Raw genomic sequence first — 15,721 nt, forward strand, 5'->3', positions numbered from 1 at the left:
ACAAGGTTTGGTAAAAAGCCTCACCAATTTGCCTAGGTGACTACAGACCCAGACCCTTGGATCTTAAGAACAATGAACAATCCTCCCAACACTTGCACCCCCCCTTTCCTGGGAAATGTTGGATAAAAAGCCTCACCAATTTGCATAGGTGACCACAGACCCAAACCCTTGGATCTGAGAACAATGAAAAAGCATTCAGTTTTTACAAGAAGACTTTTAATAAAAAATAGAAGTAAATAGAAATAAAGAAATCCCCCCTGTAAAATCAGGATGGTAGATATCTTACAGGGTAATTAGATTCAAAAACATAGAGAACCCCTCTAGGCAAAACCTTAAGTTACAAAAAAGATGCACAGACAGAAATAGTTATTCTATTCAGCACAATGCTTTTCTCAGCCATTTAAAGGAATCATAATCTAACACATACCTAGCTAGATTACTTACTAAAAGTTCTAAGACTCCATTCCTGTTCTGTCTCTGGCAAGAGCAGCATACAGACAGACACAGACCCCTTGTTCCTCTCCCTCCTCCCAGCTTTTGAAAGTATCTTGTCTCCTCATTGGTCATTTTGGTCAGGTGCCAGCGAGGTTACCTTTAGCTTCTTAACCCTTTACAGGTGAGAGGAGCTTTCCCCTGGCCAGGAGGGATTTCAAAGGGGTTTACCCTTCCCTTTATATTTATGACATAGGCATTTAACAAAATCCACTATTTTATTTTTTTCATGTAATCTGTATGGAACAGGATAGGGAAGTTAGGTGCTGATAGGCAAACAGTCAACAGAAACTGATAGGGAAAACCTCTTTTAAAATGGAAACTTACTGCTTTCATGACACAAACAAAATGTCAAGAGTGGGACAGTCAAACTCTATTGGCGGGGGGGACGGGGACACAGGGACGGGGACACGACATTCTGGAATTGTAAGACTAGTTCAGATTTTATGTTTCCATGCATCACATTTTCCATTGTTTAACATGAGTGAAAATCTTGCAGAAATCTCCAGTCATCACATACCATGGAATGGTGCATTGATATATTTTTTTCATTTCTTTAATAACCAAATTAATCTGTGTATATTGTTGCCTGTAGCAGTTTACGACTTCACTGAACCAAGCTTTTATGTAGGGACAGAGCACAAGATCCAGAGATGGGTAAGGCTCTGGTAAAACAGAATTGCTACTGGGGGGGTCATTGACAGGGGCTCTGAGTACTCTGAGTGATATATTTAGCACCATTTCAACTGTCCAGAATGAAACTTAAACCCATAATGATGATCTGTGCTAATATTTCTGGCACTGGGAATCTTCTAGGGCTTCTGATATGGCATCACTATAATTATAACAGCCATTTTGGTATAAAGTTTACCATATTGCACATCTCCAATGTAAAATTCCTAATGATCAGGTTGTTTGGATTCCGTTGGAGAATGGGGGGGGGTGGGAGGTGTGGATGTGTGTGTGTGTGAGAGAGAGATATATCACTCCATAAATATTTGCTGGAGAAGTAGTAGCAGCCAGGAGATATGTTCAGTGAAATGGAAATCTTCAGGGCCTCCTTAATTGTTGCAAATGGAAGAATGTTGAGAATGAATACTTTAGATCTAACTTAAAAGACAAAAATCCCCACTCTGAAACATGAGACACATCAAAAGTTAATGTGAAGTAATTGTTTTCTGGACTTATGTGGTCCAGTGTAGTCTTAGAAGCAGTGATGAGTTAAAAGTTAGGTTAAATTTAACCTCACCTAAGCTCTAACTTTCCTTCCTAATTGTTATGCAACCTATGAGGTCTTACTTACAGCAATTATATTAACTTGTGTCAATAGGTTAACATTTGTTTTTGTTTTATGATTTAATGATAAGTTGGGAGAACATTGAATGGTTTCTGGTTTTTTAGGAGAATAGATTTATTGGCTTTCAGGAAAAAGGAGTCTGGCTATTGTCTGCTTCATCACTCTGTGAAACTGATGTTTGTATCTAGTACATTATAATGCTGGACAAAATGAAAATTGTATATTTATGAATATTTTTCCTTTTCCCAGTTTATACTATAATATGTACTACAAAGAAAGTGTACATAAAATATCAAACTTCAGTATCATGTTGCCGTGTGGAGATAATTTTTATGTTCAAGTTATAAACCTGAAATAGGAGTTCATCGTGAAAGAAATAATAGGCCCTTATCCTTAGTGCCACTGGCAGGCCTCTCTGTAATAAACAAACAGGGGGTACTTCATCTGTTTTAGGCTGTTGGAGTCCTGGTTAGAAATGGCAATTGGATGCTTTTTCCTCCTGATGAATAATTCTGTTTGGTAACAACTCAATTGGCATTTAATGATAAAGTCTCACAAGATGATGCTTAAATGAGTCAGAATGATACTGTTGTGGTTTATCACTTCATTCTGAACCTTAGAAGGCTCTCTGTTATTTCACTTTCTCTCTCATTCAAGGCTACCTAATTACATGAAACACCATTAAAATCACTTTAGCAACAACAAGAATCTGTATCTTCTAGATTCCCCTTAAACTTAATTCATAATCACAGCTTCTTAGACAATGGGGCCACAGTTTTACATCTCATTTGTTAACTACAAATACTGTACACCATATTAAAATTTGCATTTAGAAAACCAACACTTTTTTTTTTGACTTTGCCATATACAGTGAAGCTTCTTAAGGTCCATTCGAAAGTTACCGTGGAAGTCCTATCACTGCTGACTAGAGTCGGCAAATTGTACTACTATCTCTTGAATTTTCAACATACTTTAGGACAGTTTTACCTGTGAGCAAACTAGTGTGTTCAGCTAGACAGTTAACACTAGAGTGCTATCTCTTTGTTTTTTAGCATACTTTTTTCTGGGGCTCTCAGCAATTAAATACCCTCCGCTGGCCTGGGCCAGTTGACTCGGACTGCAGGGCTGTAAAATTGTTGCATAGATGTTCAAGCTCGGGCTGGAGTCTGGGCTCTGGAACCCTGCAAGGGGGAGAAGGGTCCCAGACCCTGGGCTCCACCCTGAGCCGGATCATCTACACAGAAATTTTCATCCCTGTGAGTCCGAGTCAGCTGACCCGGGCCTGCTATGGTGTGCTGTGGGTCTTTTATTCCAGTGTAGTTGTACCATCTGTGTACAATTCCTCTTAAACCTTCTCTTCAAGTGAAGAGGACCCATCTCCTATTTTGAGTCTTTTAAGACTTCAAACACTCAAGAGGTTAGCCTCTTAATCAGCTTTACTGCTGGCAAAATCCAGGTATTTGATATGACTGAACTTTACCAATGCATTGAATAAGTAACAGTTCAACCATTTTAAGTAGCCAAAAAACCAAACATAAAATAACAACAAAAAGCCTTTACCTTTAAATTTATATTGATTTGTTTCTTCCTCATTTCCTCCAACCAGGGTGGACTTTTTGAGTAATAGAGGCTACATTCCCAGTTTTCATTGATCAAGCCCTGCATCACCCAAGTCCATTGTTTAAATTTTCCTCGGCAAAATCCCAAAATGAATTCCCCTATTTCTCACAGCTAACTTAATTGTAGAGATAAAATGCCAGTGTTGGATGAGGAAGAAGGGGCAAACATTGTTATAGCTCTTCCTTCTATGGTTCCTCTGGGAATAGTTCTTAATAACACCCCAAATGTTTGGCTCTTCAAGATGTTCTAATCAGAAGAAAAAAATAATCTTATCTTGAGGGAGTATTTTTTTAACCTCTTCATAATGAATTCCCAAGTGCTTTTTGGCTATAGATATTAAAGCTTGTATGTTTGCAATTTCTCTGGCAAACTGCCTTAACTAGAGAGGATATAGTGTTTTCTTGGTAGTTTGCCCAAAGTAATTTTGCGAAAGACTGTGACTGTATTTAGTACATCTCATTCACTTGAGACAAGTCATTGTAATTACATTTGATCACAATCAGTTTAAGGTTGTTTTATCATGTTTTCATGGTGCATATCTACTCAAACATCATAGCAAAACTTAATGGCTACTGTTTTACTTCTATATAAAATATTTTATGGCCTTTTTGTGCAGTAGACATCAGGTTTCAATCATCATTGCCCAGTAGAGAGAGAAAAAAGTTGGATGAAGAACTATCAAAAAACTTTAACTACATAAAATTTTATTTCAGGTCAACTTCTCATAAAAGATATTAAATGTATTTTTGTGGTTTATTCTGCATGTTAACAATTTTAGAAGGGCAACAGTATTTTGGGGAAACTGTATGAAACAGAGAAGTTAATTCACATAAGATGTTTTGGGTTAGTTTTCCATTGTAAATGTACATAATAACATCTTGAATTGCACCTGGATAGCACCATGTCCACATTCTCAGAACTCTTTTAAAATCTTAGAATTGCATTTACAAAATTGAATGTCTGACGTACAATAGTTGACTTTTAAACATTACACATTGTGATGAGACATCAAATACACAAACACAGGACAATTCGTGTTCCTTACATAATATATTTTGGTGTCTAAGCACTGCTGAAGTTCTCAGCTGAAAAGTTTAATTAAAGGGGAAACTTTGACATGCTGCTGAGAAGATTAATTCACATTAAAAAGGTGAGAGAAAAGAAAATTTAGTTCTAATCTAATTAACACCAATTAAAAGTTGTAAAAGAATTTGCACCAGTAAATTGTTAATTATGCATCAATTTGCCTTTTCTGTGGACCATCCCCCCCCCCCCCCCCCGCCCTCCCCTCACACACACACAGGAAAAAGAAAAAGAAAATCATGTTGCATTTTGGTTTAGGATATGTATAATGTGATGATGATGCCACTATCATTTTTCATATGACATGAGCAAGATGGTAACACTTACTCAGTGTCTTTACAGTGTTTTGGTTTGTGCTTGGATTTTAGCAGAATAAAACTTCAGTTTAGTTTTGTTGTAGTTTGAGGACAAGTACAAGTGATAGAACTGTAAATAGAAATTTAAGGTTTTACAGAAAACTGTTGAGCATATATGCCTCATGTTTCCTACTAACAATATATATATCACAGATTATTTTATCTGTTGAATTTTTCTGATATGGTATTCAGAAGAGAATCTTGCAGATTTTACAGGAACCCCACAAAAGTATCTCTGGTACCGATAGACTTCTTTTTAAGGTATTATGCATTTCCTCAGATGAGTGAGCTGAGAAGCTGTGTTGTGGATTGTAATGCAAAGGTCTGTATATCTGTAAACTACACATTGTACGATTTCAGAGTAGCAGCCATGTTAGTCTGTATTTGCAAAAAGAAATGGAGTACTTGTGGCACCTTAGAGGCTAACCAATTTATTTGAGCATAAGCTTTCGTGAGCTACAGCTGCTGTAGCTCACGGAAGCTTATGCTCAAATAAATTGGTTAGTCTCTAAGGTGCCACAAGTACTCCTTCTCATTGTACGATTTGCATGCTGGCAGTAACATTGCACAGTGTGCAGGTACACGCCACTTTATAAACTGGGGTCCTTGCATCCTGCGAAAAGCCACTGTTTTTGCTGCTTGGAAAGTGATTGTTCTAAAGTTAAACTTTTTAAGGCCTTTAACTCTGCTGTTGAAGATTTAGAATGTAAATGAACTATTAAGATTTTAAACTGCAGAATTTTGAGTCCTATTTAGAAAAAGTGCTGGGGAGGTCCAACAGTTGGACTCTCATAAGCATTTTATTTTGTATTAATAGTTTAGTGAGATTGTGCATGAGATTATATGGTAATAAATAACATTTTAGTCCTCGTGCATCAGCTCTGTGTAGACATTTTAACAATAGGAAGTCTCAATATCCATTTTTCACTGCTTTAGCTGATAACAAAATGGTTATAATACAGTATTTTACTCTCTGCTGTGTTAGTGGGTAACGCCCACTAACTGAAACTGATTTGCCAGTGGAAGATACGGCAGCACCCGTAACAACAACAAATGGGCAACTAGTCCATTATCTTCGTATCTACTTTTCCCCTTGACTAACTAAAGAAAATGTAACACAGATTTTGGCAGATTTTTGCACCATCACTGCTTTTACACTTTCCCTATTGCATACCTGGGAAGTATATCCTGGGGACTGAGACTGCACTTCAAACCTTATTAGGTTAAGTAAAAGCTTGGATTTGCTGAGGTTGATGGCAATGTTAGGATTCCAAAACTTATTTGCTACAGGGGAGGTGCAGGCCATGCCTTTGCGGTAAGAGAATAACTTGCATCATTGTTGGCATGGAGGAAATATGAACTTGGGTTTTGGTTAACGGGAGAGATGGCCATGAAGGAGAATTCAGGTGTTATTGTTCATAGACAGAAATGTAGGTCTTAGAGTTACAAAATTAAGATAACTAAAAATGACTAAATCATACAAATAAATTACATTTAATATAGAATTTGTAAGTCAAATTGTACATATTGGGAGGAAAAAAGAAGAGAGATCATGCTGAAGGAACAGAAATATTAATATTACCCTGTTTTGTTTTGTTTTTGGTATCAAACATTACAATTAGGTTATAAAACTATTTTTGTCATAATATCCTGTTTTCACTTGGTCATAACCCTACATAAATTAGATAGTACTATAACTATTGGAAACTGTTATTCTTCCATATGCCCATTCCTTCACTCTGTGCCATGCCATGCAATTCTGTATTCTTATAATTTCTTTTTACAAAGTGTTACAAAGGTATTTTACAAAGAAAACAAACCAGGAGCTAGATTATTAAGAGTGTATTACCGATTTGGCCAATCATTTTATAAAGTCTGATAAAAGCTTTTAAACATAATCTTAGATCTTTGGAGAATACTTTAGTTTTTAATATGTCTGTGACCTTCTTAAGGGGACTGAACAATTACTTAGAAGTGTCAAAGTGGTGCCTGGAGTTTTAGCTGTGTGATTCCCATTAAAGTCAGTAGGAGCCAGGTAGCTAAAACTCAACACAACTCTAAAAGCATACTCCTTGTGTAGTTCTAAGTAGCAAGGCAATTCTCTGAACATGGCCGTGGTATTTCTAGTGCATTTGCTGGCGTTGTATATCTCTCCAGGGTTTGTATTTTATACTGAAGTTTCACTATTCTGTGAAGATTAAAAAATATACACTTATGTTTAGACTAGTCTAAAGGTACAGTTGTATTGAAAAGGCAATTTTTAATATATTTCTGTAATAAAATGTAATATTGCAAAAACTATTTTACACTAATTTGTAGCTGCAAATTCATTCAGAGGAGGTCTTATCACCAGTCCTTTTGGGGGACAAGGTAGGTATGGTGACATCTTTTATTGGACCAACTTTGGTTGGTCAGAGAGACAAGGGACTGACAGGGCTACAACTACTCTGGTCCTATAGTCTTTACAGGTGCCAGAAAATACTTTCCATACTATCACTAATGGTGCCAATCTCAGCCCTCCTTTGGTAGCAACATTGGAAGACCACAAAGTCCAATCTAAGAGTAAGGCTGAAGTAATTCTTCTTACACTGTGTTGATTCTGTTTCTGACAAATGGGTCCTAGAGGTAATCCAGAAGGGCATCCTAATCAAGTTTACAGATTTTTTTTCCTCTTTTTTTCCCAAACAAATTCTTTGATTTTGAGGTGCCTGTAAATCTGACAAATTCATCTTCAGAACAAAAGCAATGAGGAGTCCTGATTTATGGAGAAGGTATATAGTTTGTATGCTATACAGAACTATTTCCTTTGGTGAGGGACATATTAGAAATCTCTGCTCCCTATTTAGAGATACCTTGGATGCTGATGATAACCCAAAAGCCATTGTCACAAACTGAAAGTGAAGGCCTGCTATTGCACATTGGAAGAATTATCCGTGTGATAAGATCTGGTTAGGATGTGCTGAGATCTATCCAGTACAGAGAAAAGGAGTACTTGTGGCACCTTAGAGACTAACCAATTTATTTGAGCATAAGCTTGAGCTGTAGCTCACGAAAGCTCATGCTCAAATAAATTGGTTAGTCTCTAAGGTGCCACAAGTACTCCTTTTCTTTTTGCGAATACAGACTAACACGGCTGTTACTCTGAATCCAGTACAGAGTACTCAAGGGACACCTCCTCAACATAGAGGGCGGTTTCCATCTAAAAATCTGATCTTCCAGAGAGATAAGTGGAGTAACAACAAATGGAAAGGTTTCAGAGTAGCAGTCATGTTAGTCTGTATTCGCAAAAAGAAAAGGAGTACTTGTGGCACCTTAGAGACTGAGGACTTAAGAGAGTGAGGATACTGCATTTTCCACTTTTATGCACCCGATGAAGTGAGCTGTAGCTCACGAAAACTTATGCTCAAATAAATTGGTTAGTCTCTAAGGTGCCACAAGTACTCCTTTTCTTTTAACAAATGGAAACTTCTTGTCTTCTTGGAGATGCCAAAAACCTTAAACAAAACCTGTTCCTTCTTTGCTTAGGGAAGCACAAGACTCAAAGCCATGATGTCTGTTCTGAAGATAGGTTTCAGAGGGGTAACCGTGTTAGTCTGTATCAGTAAGAACAGCAAGGAGTCCCTATGGCACCTTAGAGACTAACAAATTTATCTGTGCATAAGCTTTTGTGGGATATAACCCACTTCATCAGGTGCATGGAGTGGAAAATACAGTAAGCAGGTATAAATATACAGCACATATACTTTCATCTTTTCATGTGCTGTATGTTTCTACCTGCTTACTGCATTTTCCACTCCATGCACCTGATGAAGTGGGTTATATCCCACAAAAGCTTATGCACAGATAAATTTGTTAGTCTCTAAGGTGCCATAGGGACTCCTTGCTGTTCTTACTGATACAGACTAACACGGCTACCCCTCTGAAACCTATCTTCAGAACAGACATCATGGCTTTGAGTCTTGTGCTTCCCTAAGCAAAGAAGGAACAGGTTTTGTTTAAGGTTTTTGGCATCTCCAAGAAGACAAGAAGTTTCCATTTGTTAAAAGAAAAGGAGTACTTGTGGCACCTTAGAGACTAACCAATTTATTTGAGCATAAGTTTTCGTGAGCTACAGCTCACTTCATCGGGTGCATAAAAGTGGAAAATGCAGTATCCTCACTCTCTTAAGTCCTCAGTCTCTAAGGTGCCACAAGTACTCCTTTTCTTTTTGCGAATACAGACTAACATGACTGCTACTCTGAAACCTTTCCATTTGTTGTTACTCCACTTATCTCTCTGGAAGATCAGATTTTTAGATGGAAACCGCCCTCTATGTTGAGGAGGTGTCCCTTGAGTACCCTGTACTGGATTCAGAGTAACAGCCGTGTTAGTCTGTATTCGCAAAAAGAAAAGGAGTACTTGTGGCACCTTAGAGACTAACCAATTTATTTGAGCATGAGCTTTCGTGAGCTACAGCTCAAGCTTATGCTCAAATAAATTGGTTAGTCTCTAAGGTGCCACAAGTACTCCTTTTCTCTGTACTGGATAGATCTCAGCACATCCTAACCAGATCTTATCACACGGATAATTCTTCCAATGTGCAATAGCAGGCCTTCACTTTCAGTTTGTGACAATGGCTTTTGGGTTATCATCAGCATCCAAGGTATCTCTAAATAGGGAGCAGAGATTTCTAATATGTCCCTCACCAAAGGAAATAGTTCTGTATAGCATACAAACTATATACCTTCTCCATAAATCAGTGCTTTTGCTTTCACCTGGACAATCTATCCTATATCTGTCCCACTTCTAGCAAAGGTAGACCTGAAAATCAGAGGCCTCGGTCATCTTCATTGTCCCCATTTTGTCCTCTTCTGGACTCCCAGGCCTTGGTACTCTTATCCAGTAAGAATGCCTGTGAAAAACTTATGGGAACTCCCTTTTACAGAGGATTCTCCACTGGGTTCTCTATGCATTCGGACCTGCCAAACTTACACTTGATTGATGGCCTGGAATTGAAAAGGCAAGCTTGCTTGCTTATTGAAAATGAAAAGCTTTTTCTCTGAGATCCTATAAAAGAACTTGGAATGTTTAATTTATATGATATGCTGGGGAAGAGAGAAATTTCATGTAATCTTCAGTCAGAAATGTTTCTAGAACACTGTCATTTAAAGTTGCTTGTTACAGTATTGCATGCATATTTTGCAATGCATACTTGGTTCATCATACAAAACTGAAGTACATTTCAAGTGAACAAGAGAGTACATTTTCAGTGAACTAAACAAAGACATTTCAAGAAGCAAGAGAGAGGATATTGGCACACAACAAAGAAATTGGTTTATCTCCAGTGTACCAACAGACATAATTCAAATATTGATCTGATAAAAGAATAAATCAGAGTGGGTGTCTGTATCAAGCTTTATAGCATTCAAGAGTTTCATCATCAGCATGTTTTCACAGTGATGAGGAAAAAAACATTTTAGAATGGAATGTGGATAGAAAACTAACCAATATTAAACTATGTACAGAGAGGTGACCAGAGTCTATGGGAATAGTCTGTACTAGATGCCCAAAATGTGGTCTTAGTGACAACTTATCAGGAGCCCAAGTGTCCCCACTCAATTTTCATAAAAATGAGCAGATTGCAGCAATTCAGCTTTAATGTGGGTGGGTGGCTCCCAGAGACTACAGGTGTCAGCATGTAAGAATGCTCCATCTTGATCCAAACTGCTGCATCCTGTCGTCTGTTGCAGAGATCACACCTGCATATTAACGGTGCATCTTTTAGAACTCTAAACCACATTTAGCATTCACATCATTGACTACATCAGTTTATAATTTATATGAATTAGATTCCTTGAGTTTCCTTGTATCACTCCCACAGTCCTGTGTTGAAAGGTCACACCTTTTAAAACAGGCTCTTTATGGAACTACTGACCTAAATCACATGATACAGCCTTACGGTCAAGTTCCTCCTGGAATATCCAATCTGCCTGTCCCATGCACATTAGTATTGCCCTGTTGGAAAATGTATGATGATCTTAATTACAGTGTGACAGTAGAGAATGCCTTTTGTGACATAAAGAAAAGGAGTACTTGTGGCACCTTAGAGACTAACGAATACAGACTAACACGGCTGTTACTCTGAAACCTGTCATTTTGTGACATAGACTCATAGAATCTCAGGGTTGGAAGGGACTTTAGGAGGTCATCTAATCCAACCCCCTGCTCAAAGCAGGACCAATCCCCAACTAAATCATCCCAGACAGGGCTTTGTCAAGCCTGACCTTAAAAACATCAAAGGAAGGAGATTCCACCACCTCCCTAGGTAACGCATTCCAGTGTTTCACCACTCTCCTAGTGAAAAAGTTTTTCCTAATATCCAATCTAAACCTCCCCCACTGCAACTTGAGACCATTACTCCTTGTTCTGTCATCTGCTACCACTGAGAACAGTCTAGATCCATCCTCTTTGGAACCTCTTTTCAGGTAGTTGAAAGCAGCTATCAAATCCCCCCTCATTCTTCTCTTCCCCAGACTAAATAATCCCAGTTCCCTCAGCCTCTCCTCATAAATCATGTGTTCCAGTCCCCTAATCATTTTTGTTGCCTTCCGCTGGACGCTTTCCAATTTTTCCACATCCTTCTTGTAGAGTGGGGCCCAAAACTGGACACAGTCCTCCAGATGAAGCCTCACCAATGTCCAATAGAGGGGAATGATCACGTCCCTCGATCTGCTGGCAATTGCCCCTACTTATACAGCCCAAAATGCCATTAGCCTTCTTGGCAACAAGGGCACACTGTTGACTCATATCCAGCTTCTCATCCACTGTAACCCGTAGGTCCTTTTGTGCAGAACTGCTGCCTAGCCATTCGGTCCCTAATCTGTAGCGGTGCATGGGATTCTTCCGTCCTAAGTGCAGGACTCTGCACTTGTCCTTGTTGAACCGCATCAGATTTCTTTTGGCCCAATCCTCTAATTTGTCTAGGTCCCTCTGTATCCTATCCCTACCCTCCGGCATATCTACCACTCCTCCCAGTTTAGCGTCATCTGCAAACTTGCTGAGGGTGCAGTCCATGCCATCTTCCAGATCATTAATGAAGATATTGAACAAAACCCGCTTCAGGACCGACCCTTGGGGCACTCCGCTTGATACTGGCTGCCAACTAGACATGGAGCCATTGTTCACTGCCCGTTGAGCCTGATGATCTAGCCATAGTTAATCAGTGGTGGTGTGTGTGTAATTGTTGGCATCATAGTAAAAATATGTATCTAGTTACAGAAAAGACCGTTAGGAAAATTCTCATCCTTTCTTTACAGTAAGTAGCAGGCTGCTTGTGAGCAGTAGAAGAAATAAGAGAATCGTGACATTGCTTTTAATAGACTTTTTAAATTTAAAGACATAATGAATTATGTTTATGTTTCTTTAATTGAGAAATATTTGAAGTATATGGAGACTTAATCAAATCTTCATTATGTACCTGGTCAGGGACCAGGCTAAATGGTTATAGGTTTCTTTAAGCAGTTTGCAGGGGGGCAGGGAACCAACTCATTGATGACTTGTTAAGTTGTGTGAGAATATGTATTGAATGCATATCTCTCTTGTGGGTATCTAGGTATCAGATACTTGCTTTACTGTGTGAGGTTTAGTGCTTTTCTTCTAATTTCTAATGAACTTTACCACCAGACTACTTGATCATGACTAAGCCTATGAACAATGCAAATGGAATTGCCCCCTGATGGTGAGGAATGGGGCCCAGATGGCCCTTAAAAGGTGATAATTAGGAAATATAGCATATCTGAGTAGCTAGAAAGAGGGAAATTTGTTAAAGACAGTCAATCTGTTTGAAGTAATGGTCTTTCCCTTAATTGTATAGATTTTCATTTTGGATTGCTTTAAAGTAAATTTTCCCAGAAAATGTTTTTTTTTGTGACTGAAAACTAGAAACCACTGATTTTATTACTTTTTGTTTCAAATTATTTTGGAAATTATTTCTTTTTATATTGTTTTCTAAAATGAGTATCAGACTTGCTGTGTGTGTGATGGCAATGTTTTAGGTCATATTTGCTCTTATGTTGTAAAATTGTAATGAAAGTGGGAAATACTGTGGAGGGTAGGCGTGTGTTGTGCAATATATATTTTATCCAGTTTTTGAAACACAAATATAAATAATAAAATATTGCAGTTTAGGACTTTGTGTGGAAAGATTGGACAATGTTGTTGGTTTCATTGCCTTTCTGGGTTTACAATGCCCAGATTTATGTTTCTTTGTTTAACTTCTTGATTATGAAAATGCTACATGCCAGAAATATTCTTGTGTTTTAAGAAAAGTTTCCTATGTTAGCTGCAAATTGTATGAAACAATGTAAGTTTTAAATTATAGCTCAAGTGCTAATGACAACTATAATAAAGGTATTTAATGGTTTCTGTTATAGCTCCCCTTTTAAAGTTGCCTTATGAAATTATATTCTACATTCTGACTATATTTGTCCTGTTTAGTGCAAGAATAATGCCACTAAGATGGGACGTAGCATTCAGACTGTTGCCTTCTAGGTTTGAGGGGAAGAGGGAGGGGAACCACTTATTAAATCACTGCCACTTCAATAATTTAATGAATGAAAAACTGATTGCTTTGATTAGTACAGCTATGAATTTCACAGAAGGAAACTATAAAGACTATTATTTCATTTTGAACACTGAATTCAAGCTTGAATTAAAGTGGGAAATTATCATTCAAAAAATTTCAGCAATAAAATTTCACAGAATTATTTTGTTTTGCTGAAATTTACATAATTCATATTGTTAGAAATGCTCTTTGAAACAGAGGAAAGTTATGCCTTGGATTCGCTATTCTTGGAGTCTAGCTGACAAAATATTTGGAAAGGCTCTTAACCAGAGCATTTCTTCCATAGCGCCTCTTTTGAAACACTTCATTTTAATCTAGATTCTGGCATCCAGGAAAGTGGTATATAAGAGGGTCCACGTTCCACTCCATGATCCCGATTCTGTCTACGAGGAGTTCCATTGAAATCTCCCCAGTAGAGGGACCCATAGCAATGGATTGTATTATATGGTTGGGGCCCATAAGCGCTTTGATCCTCATGAGTTACATTAAGCAGTAAATTATGCTGTCCTCTATTTCTATATGGTTCAGATTTTGACACTTTCAGTTTGCAGATTGGAATTGTGATAAGTAGAAACTAACATCAAATTTTTAAATCTATGCACATCAATATCCTGATGAGTGATAAAGTGGGGAGTTATAGGGCTCTCTTTTCATAATGAACACTTTTCCTGGGAGGAAAAGGAGAAACAGAGTACAAGGGAATAAGGGTAAAGAAAGATTACTCTGTGCTACAGTCTTTCTGTTACTAGTAAAAACAGGTAGTAAAGAAGTGCCAAGGGAAGAGAGAACATTAAGAGATGAACTGAAAGAAAACAATTTCTCCAAGTCGTCCTATGTTTTAAAATTGTAAATGTGTATGGGATACTGTGACATATTCAAAATCCGTGCAATCATATATGTTTGTTTTAATTATCACTTTTAATTTGCATCGGTGTTAATTCACTCAATAAGCATCCCTCCAATACTTTGGGTGCCCTTTTAACACTTACAGTTCCCTATATCATCACTCTTTAAGATGGTGGCTATAAAATTATTTTGAAATGTACTGTTTAAAAAGTAATCTTGATTGACTGTTTACTGTAAATATGTTCATGCTGAAATCCGTTAAACATGTCCGTGTGTTAGTCTTCAATACTCAGCTTTTTTTGCAGTTGTAGACCCAAGTTCAGGAAAGCATTGAAGCACATGCTTAAGTGCTTTCCTGAATTTGGACCTGAAGTGTGAGAACAAAGGTTGGGAAAAATATTCTACACATTTTCAGAAGATACAAAACACATTAGAAATTAGATTTAAAAAATTATATATAAATTTAATGAAGTTGAATTGTTCTAGCATAGTGTCATTTAAATCAAGTCAATAGAGATTTAGGAAATGTGTGTACTTACTATTAAGTGGAAACAAAAGGGTCAGAACCTAAATATGGTCTAGAGATTTTTCAAGCCTTCTTCATAAGGAGTAATACCCTACTCCACTGAAGACAGCGGGGTTGCCTGAGGAGCAAGGCCCCCTTCCTAGAACTGGCTCAAAACAGACAGACCCTTGCATCCTGCGCAAAGCCATTTGCAGGATCAGTACTAAATATAGAAGGATCTGGACATATGTGGAAAGTAGTTGCAAAACACCTAACTAATTCCTTTTGGTCTGCATATATTTTATATTTTATATTGTGCGAGGTGTTGGAATAGCAATTGTGATAGACCCAGGCCAGTTGGCTACAACAAAGTAGTCATATTGGGATCCAGGAAGTGGGCAGGCTACAACAAAGTAGTAGAAGGCAGATATACTGGCCACTGGATTAGCAGTTTTCTGTTCCCTGACTGACCAGAGCTGGGGCTGCTCCAGGCTAATGAGAACACCTGACTTCAATTAACCTGCAAAGAGTCAGGTGAGGCCACTAAGGTAATGTGAACACCTGACTCTAATTAAGGCCCTTCTGATACTATAAAAGGGCTCACTCCAGTCTGGCTGAGGAGAGCCAGAGGAGAGGAAGTGCGGCTGAAGGGCTGGTTAATGAACACACACTCAAGCCATAGGTAAGGGAGCCCTAAGGTAAGGGTGAAGAAGAGAGAAGCGGGAGAGCTGTGGGGAAGTGGCCCAGGGAAATGTAGCAACTCTGGCAGGAAAAGGTCGGCTGCCAACAGCTGCTACCATTAGGGTCCCTAGGCCAGAACCCAGGGTAGAGGGCGGGCCTGGGTTCCCTCCAGCCTGCCACTACAGAAATACCTCTTGGGAGGTGAAGACAGGCCCCTGTCAGGACAGGAGGCGAAACTG

The 15,721-nt window shown here is 38.3% G+C and overlaps 1 protein-coding gene across 4 annotated transcripts in view; it reads left to right on the forward strand.

Annotated features, from left to right (window-relative positions):
* The window catches only part of CLYBL (citramalyl-CoA lyase), a 234,937-nt gene that overhangs the window by 67,498 nt on the left and 151,718 nt on the right, over nucleotides 1–15,721 (forward strand). The window lies entirely within an intron of this gene.

The sequence above is a fragment of the Caretta caretta genome, chromosome 1, assembly GCF_965140235.1.
Source record: "Caretta caretta isolate rCarCar2 chromosome 1, rCarCar1.hap1, whole genome shotgun sequence".
Taxonomy (NCBI): domain Eukaryota; kingdom Metazoa; phylum Chordata; order Testudines; family Cheloniidae; genus Caretta; species Caretta caretta.